The following is a 7,856-nucleotide window of genomic DNA, read 5'->3' as shown; positions in this document are numbered from 1 at the left end:
AGATACAGTAGGAACGGTGAGCTATCCTCACACTGGGGGAGGGTGAGGAGAGTGGTATGTAAAAAAATTCATTTAAGATTTGAGTGTTTGAGAGAGTTTTGTCTGTATAAATCTGTGGAAACGAAACCAGGATGAATAATTCATTTAGTCCAAGCAAGAGGAATGAAATGCTAAATGTGAATTTGCTGAGTGGTCTTGCTCACTGTGGCACATTCCCTCTGGTCCCCTGTCAACTGGTGAGAGACTTGTCAGGAGCCATTAAGCCTGAATGCAGAATTAGACCTGGCTGACAAGATATCATGAAACTGATGTCCGGTGGTTTTGCTAAAGGGGATTCCAGTGTACAGCTCCATAGGTGGTGTGTGTGCATCTGCATTCACATTCAGCATTAGTCTCTTGGTGTTATTATGGTAAGTGCCTGTTTTTTATTTCTTATTTCATATCTGTGTCAGCGACGGATGAGGAAGGGGCCCCAGCGGGGGGATATTTAAGCAATCGTCCCTCTCGTTTTTCATAGGAACACAATGACGGAGCCTCGGCCAACATGAGCCTTTCTCTGTCATCATGAATTCGATGATCCTCCTGGGGCTATTTGCCCTTTGCTAAGTAGGGGGTGGGCGGCCAGTGTCGCAAGCAGGGGTCCGATTTAGCCAGCAGGGTGTGAGGATAGTGTCACAGAATTCCTTTTACAAGGTTCCTCCACAGACTCCGAGACGTCTGAGATTTAGCTTTAGTATTCTATGTTTCAGGATAAGTATGCATATATGATTCTAGTTTTTAAGTGTTACATTTACTCATTTATCCATCTGTCTGACCATGCAGCCATTAGCCATCTATCCGTCTAGAGGTTTTCACAGATAAAGCCTGATCACTTCAGAAATTTTTGCAATAAATTCAGAATCAACAAGCCTATTCATGGTATGAAATATAAAAAGCGTCCAAAAATTACTGAAAGATCTTCTAATTTAAGATGAGGCATGAAAGTAAATTCATGTATGACTACGGGAAGGGGTTATTTTATATTTCTAAAGTAAGTTTCAGGTCAGAATCTCCTCACCTTGTGTCAAAAAAAGGTATTTTAGGTTCACTTTTCGTTATAGATGGAAAAGGGATAAAATGTATTGAGATATTTTACGGTGATGAGGGAAAACAAATAATGAAAATGTTAATTTGTCCAGTTCAGATTTCTGGTTGATAGTATGTCTGTTTTCAGACGGTTGAAGTAACACTGCCCAGACACACTACACCCAGGATTCAAAACAGGAATATTCTTTCGTCTATGTAAATGGGAAATACCACCTGACACCTCAAACCAAAGTGACCTCTAGTATTTCCTATATAAACTGCCACCTTTGCAAAGGTAATTTGAGAAATATTAAAATGACCTTTTCTCCAGGTTTTTACTTTGATTTGTTTGGATCTCTAAAACTTATGGTAGCTAATTTTATATTGCAAAATTTTAAAAATGAAATAAATCAAAGGCAGCTCTGTGGTATTTCAACTTTTCAAATCCAATCACACTTGGAGGCTGCAGCGGAGCAGGTGTTCCAGTAAGTTATAATCTTAAAATAACTCTAAATTGTTCCTTGTGGTTAATTTCTACTTGTTTTAAAATGTCTTTCATTAGTTTTTTTTTGCATTAGCTAGACCAAGCTTTCTTTGAGGATTAAGCCATAAAAACCTGCAAAATTGTGTGAAGGAATCTTAACATTTTAAAAATTCTTCCATTTATTAACAAATATCAGTGATTGAAGTGAGGCATACATACAAATGCATACAGAGCTTGTTCAGCCTGCCGTGCAGATGGTATGAAGTATTCAATACCAGATGTTTTGGGATTACAAAACTCAACCTTTTATTAAAGAAACACAAGTATTGTTCTTGCCGTTTCAGATATTTTCATGTAAACCTCTGCTGACCTGATTTAACATAAATCTATTCCTGCTGCAGTAAATATTAGAAAAGGACACTTTTAAATATTTTTTTTTTTACATTGGATGTCGTAATGTTAAAGCAATTTTTGTTGTCTTGTTTTCTCCAGACCAAACATCTGCAAAACTGAACTAAAGCTCTTAAGCCTTTAAGACCATAAATTCACAGGGTCTGGAAAAAATAAAATCTTTTATTTCATATAGTTCTCACTCATTTGGTTTTATTACTTAATTTATGCAAGAATTAGACATATATATATATATCACATATCGGAGGGATGAAAATTATGGTAGTTATTTTTCATTGTAGTCCATAAAGGTTTAATTTGACCTATTCTAGTCAAAGTAATAATTTTTTGAAAACATGTTCATTTGAATTTACATGAAAAAAATAAGAAAAAAACAAAAAAACCTTCATGCATATGCTGAATAATAATGCTGGTTAACAAAAACAAATCTGGTCTGAAGGCCTCACCTTAATCTGATGGATGAAAGGAAGTTTGTTCCCACAGAGAACTGACTGTTGATGAGTTCATCAAATGAAAGAGTTTTGGATCCAAAACTTGGAATCTAATTATTGATCCGACCTTTATCTCTACCAACCAGATAAATATTTCCTCAGCATATTTATTATTTATGTCACTTGTTGATCTCTTTCATTGCATTTGATTAGGTAAATTAATGACATAGTTTTCAGTTGGGGAGTAAAACATTTATCCTATCTTCATGTTTTGACTCTGCTTTTAACATTCTTGGTCGAACGTCTCCCCCCTCCCCTGTTAAACGTAGCCAAAACATTCACAGTGAGGTTTCAACCTTGAGGATCTGTTATGTCTGGAGCCGGGTTTCTGTTATCCCTCAGAAACCGCCAGAGCTGCACAACTGTAAATATCTGAAAAGAAACTACTCCTCCACATTCCTGTTCCCATTATGGAATTGTATCATGTCTGTGTATTGATCCTGGAATTGATCCTACGGAGTTGAGGGCATGTGCAACATACACTGTCATCTCCCAGCACCAGCAGGGCTATGTTTTTTAATTGCAGGCTAAGGCGCTGGGTTTTGATGTTACCTTTGAAAAGCCTCATTGATTTTTATACCACCCTTCATCCTCTCTGTGCTCCGCTTTAAGAGCAAATCCCTTGTGTCAGATTTTCCCCAAATGTAAAAGCATGAGATCTACCACTGCTTTTCACCAGGCTTCCATGCTATTCAGACACGTTAACACTTTAAAATTCAGATGTGTGGATCCCCCCCCCCCCCCCCCCAAATAAAACAAAGAGGAAGAAAAGCTGCCAGTCTCTGTGCCAGTGGGAGCTGCTGAATGGGAGGTTAAACAGATCTCTAAAATTTGGAACTAAGGGTTCATTGGGGTCCTTTGGCTAAATGAGAAGAACAGATGTACCACCTACTGCTGGTAGCGGTAGCATTGATAAAGAGGTTTCAACACTTTAACATAAATAATTCATTTATTATAGTACTATATTCTGTCAATGAAAATCTAAGCAACGTTAATACTTTAAGATGAATAATTATTTTTTCTTTTGCAAAAGGAAAAAACAAGTGTGCTAAAATTTCCCCCCCTCTGCTTATCAAATCTATGCGCTAATATAGCTGCTTTCCTGTAACATTTCTCATTACATTGTTTTAAAACAACTCCTAAATCCAGTGGGGTTCTTGTGTCTTTGAAAAACACATAGCGTTAAAAAAATGTTTCCTTACCTGAAAGTGGGCATAAGGGCTTTTTCCACATCTGTATTTAGTTTTGCACTTGGGATCAGCACAATAGAGTTCAGTAAACTCTGTTTATTTAGAGTTTTGAAGTTTCTTATGGTTATTTGGTTGTTATGGAGACATTGACCCCAAGATGCCAGTCGTACAGTAGTTTTCAGTGAGCTTTGGAGAGATCTGATTGGTTTTTTTTTATTACTTATCCTCCCAATAAGAGCTGGAAGCAGGTGAGATTTTGCCTTTATCCAGTCAAATTTGTTTGTGTTCCATAATTTTTATACAGAAAGTAGATACGGGAAAGGTGAGGTGAGTTGTTGTCTTTTAGTGGTCATTTCTTGATTTATGTAGAACAGAACACATTAGCCTTCTCTAAATGCTGTGTTCTATTTTTGTCCCCATTTGGAAGACTGACTAAAAGCAAAGCATGTGTTTTATCATATTTATACCTTAGGAAAACATTTTAGTATCCATTACTAGGAAAAAGACAGTGAAAAAATAGTACTACTAGAACGGGTAAAAAAAAAACATTCAATCATTCAGAAAAAGTGAAATATTCTTAATTCTGCAAAGACGATAATTCCTTCTTGTGGGATCTCTGTTTTTCCATTGAATGAATAAATTAGACCATATTAAAGATTTGATTTTTTTTTTTAGAAATGTTTTTGAAATATTATATTTCTACTAAAAAGCTTAATAAATATGTCCTATTCTTTACAGCTGCACACATATACAGTTTTCAAAAAATTTTATTTCAAAAGTAAACATTTACAAATGTTTTCATTAAATTACTTAACAAGTTTTATTTAGAGGTTCAAGAATTAAACAAAAATATCTCCCCCTGGATTAAATAAATGCTTTAGAGATAAAGGGGACATTAGACCCCTTAACAATATTATAGGACCCCCCACCCCCCAAAAAAGTACAATGGATCAAATGACAGATCAAGTGAAAGATCTTTCTATTTTTCTGACTTTACTCTTGTATTATACAGCTGCAACAAATAAGGTATTTATTTTCAAAAACTTCACATCTTTACAACAGAATTCTCTTAATTCTAACTTTGTATTCCTGAGGTTGTTTTTAATCTAAAAAAATTTGTAATTTGAGCTTTGTTTACAGGGTCTTTTTATATGAGACCCAATTTCTGCCTCCACAGAAAAAAAATATGAGTTTAATAATCCAAACAGGATTTGTTTTTTGGCATTCAACTGGAGCTCAGATACTGGCACAGGAATATATTTAGCGTATGAGCTTCTATAATGCAAAACAAAAACATCCTGAATGAAATTTGATTTGCATTAATTTGAGAAGCTGCTTATCTAACATTCATACTATGAACTCGCTTTGAATTTGAAATAGGTTCTCTTAATTTCCCTGGGATTGCAGCCAATTTATCGGATTCCAACCTCCCACCCCCCCTCACAGTGGCTCAGAAGAGGATGATCTCAAAATGTTGTCACGTGACATGATGTGATTGATGGACCATTAAAATGTCAGCCAGATGTACTTAAAACTGCGGCTTTTAGGTTGATAAATCACGACCCAAATGGATACATAAAGCTGTTAGGAACAAATATTCCCATCTAAACCTATCTGCAGTCAGATAGTAATGGATGTTCAATCTGATGGTCTGTCTGAATGCAAGTTTCTTCACATTTTCCTCCCCCCTCCTGTGTAGTGTAAATGCACACTGTATCTGGACTGCTGCAGTCTTATAATTACAAAGGAACAGGTAGGTGTGTTCATATTTCATCTTCAGCATTGGTGATAACATCTAATAATCTGAAAGCGTGGCAAAATTGGTATCCCGTTGCTCATGCATTATGAATGAGTCACTGATTGCTTTTTTGCATAGATTAGCAATCATTTCACAGAAATCTCTCTTTAAAAAATGTAACAGGGTGGTTTTGGATCTTTTCCCCCAGAAGTTTAGGCTCCAAATCATGTTGCTTTTTAACCTAAAACAGATCAGGTGATACCACTGTCCCTCAGCTCCACCTTCAGCTTTCTGATTTATTTCTCTATGCATATCATCATGTGGAAGATAAGTGCAATTTTCAGCCCACTTTGAGACTGATTGCTCACTTAGAGAATATATTCAGCATCTACCGCGTTATTGTGTTTGGAGCCAAGCGGCTAAATACCACTGAAATTCGCTGGCATCCCAAGTGTTCATTTGTCGACTCTGAAGCTGAGGAAGGTCTGCAGCGAGGTATGGCTGGGTTTCTCTGACCTCTGCCTCTCCCTACTTGTATCCACAAGTTGGCTTAACGCATAAGGGGGCCTGTATGGTCTACTGGTTAGGAAAATTGTCTGGTGAGCAGATCCCTGTGTGAAGTCCCAGGTGAGGTTTACATACTTCCCCTGTTTCCTGTCTTGCAAATAACCTGCCTCACATTCACAATGATCCGTATCACAGACAGACAGACTGCTAAACCAGAGCTAGACAGGTGACCAAGACTGAATCTCTTCCAATAGATAGATGAAAACAAAAAACACACAAAGTTAAAGAAAAAAATAGAAATTAAAATAAATATAGCAAAAAAAGTTAATTGTAATGCAAAAGAATAATTGTGAAATCTTAAAAAATTGCAAAACCTTTTTGAGTGATGATACAAAGAAGCCATTAGTTTTTGTACATCTGAGGTTTTTAGGGAACATGGGAGTGAAAAGATTCTATGCTTCCTACCTTATTTAGGTCTGGTCTTTGTAACTCTAAGTAAACAGGTCAATGGAGACCTAAAGAATCTAGGTGGTTCACACCATTAAATCTGAGAAGTTGCACGGCATAGATGATTTAACAATTTCAGCTGCAGGGGGCCTGATTGATTCAAACACTAACCTTACAAAAATTTAAGTGTTGAAAAGTAGAAGAATGCATCAGTTATTTTGTCCTGTTTTAAAGCTGGCTGCATTTTTAACAAAGAAGCAGACTTATTTAGTTTATGTTAAAATTCAGGTCTGCTTTGTGTTGCTTTGTGGTCATTATCTTTGATAATTTGGGTTCAGTGTTGACTTTCTTTGGCTTAGGGACCCAAAACCAAAGAAATAAAATTCTCAGCCAACCACTAATTGACATTATGAACACACTTAACTGTGAAATAACTGTGAAAGAATGTGGTCGTTTGATGAGAACAGTATGACACATGTGATATCCCATGATCTGAGAGGGGCGCCAAAGATATCAAATACATGGGCTATGATAGGAACCTTATTTAGTTAGATTTATAACTGCAAAATAGGATGGTACACCAAGGCTGTGGTCAGCTAAGGTCTGCAACAATCTAGCACAGAACACCACAACACACTTTTCCAGTCTAGGCCTCTGGACGGTATTTGATCTTGTAATTTTTAGTCATATAAAGTGCTTTGTTGTTACGAACTGAAAAGAATGTACAAAAAAACCCCAGTTTGTCACGCCCAGATTCCTTTGTCTGTGGTCTGTGCTGCAAAGAAATGTATAGTTTTGTGCTATCGCCATATAAATAGTGAGATATGTTGACATACTCTCTAATCTAGGAGTACCAATTAAGTGTTGTATAAAAGTTTTTTAGAAACTGAGCTCATTTTTGCTCAAAATTTTAATTGCCATAAGACACATTGCTGCCACGGTCTTACAATATTTGAACCAATCCAATATAGAACCATGTTTTCTTTTTAGTGTCTTTGTCATGATCAGTTATTTTAAAGGAAGCTCTGAGGACCAGATCCGGATCATTTTAAACAGAGTATTCAAAGAAAAGTGAGAGTATACAGTAACTCTTCACTTTTGGCGACGATGAAACTGTATCTCCCAGCATAACCCCTGGTCTCCCCCCCCACCAAGCTGGGCAGAGTCACAGGCCCTGTGGAGGTCGGTGCCCTCTGCCTGACAGCCCGTCACTGTGCTTTGGTGGTGATTTTATTTTTTTTTCCTGCAGGAGATAGTGTCTGATTGGGAGCAGTGTGTGAATAGCCCTGTCACACTCGATAAGCCAGCAAGACGACCTGTGACGGGGACATATGGCATGTTTGACAGGGAGAGAGGGTGCGAATCGCACTGAATGATAAAATGGTGTTTTTCCCCCTTCGGCAATGTCATGCTTTCAGGCAAGTATGTGGACCATCGCTCACTCAAGCAGCTGACTCTGGCCTCCTTGTGACATCTCCTTCAAGGTCCTGGGTTTCTCTGCATCTTGTCTGCACAGTTCTGAC

The sequence above is a fragment of the Cyprinodon tularosa genome, unplaced genomic scaffold (genome assembly GCF_016077235.1).
Source record: "Cyprinodon tularosa strain WSP-4 unplaced genomic scaffold, ASM1607723v1 ctg275, whole genome shotgun sequence".
Lineage (NCBI taxonomy): Eukaryota > Metazoa > Chordata > Actinopteri > Cyprinodontiformes > Cyprinodontidae > Cyprinodon > Cyprinodon tularosa.
This window is presented reverse-complemented; position numbering follows the sequence as displayed.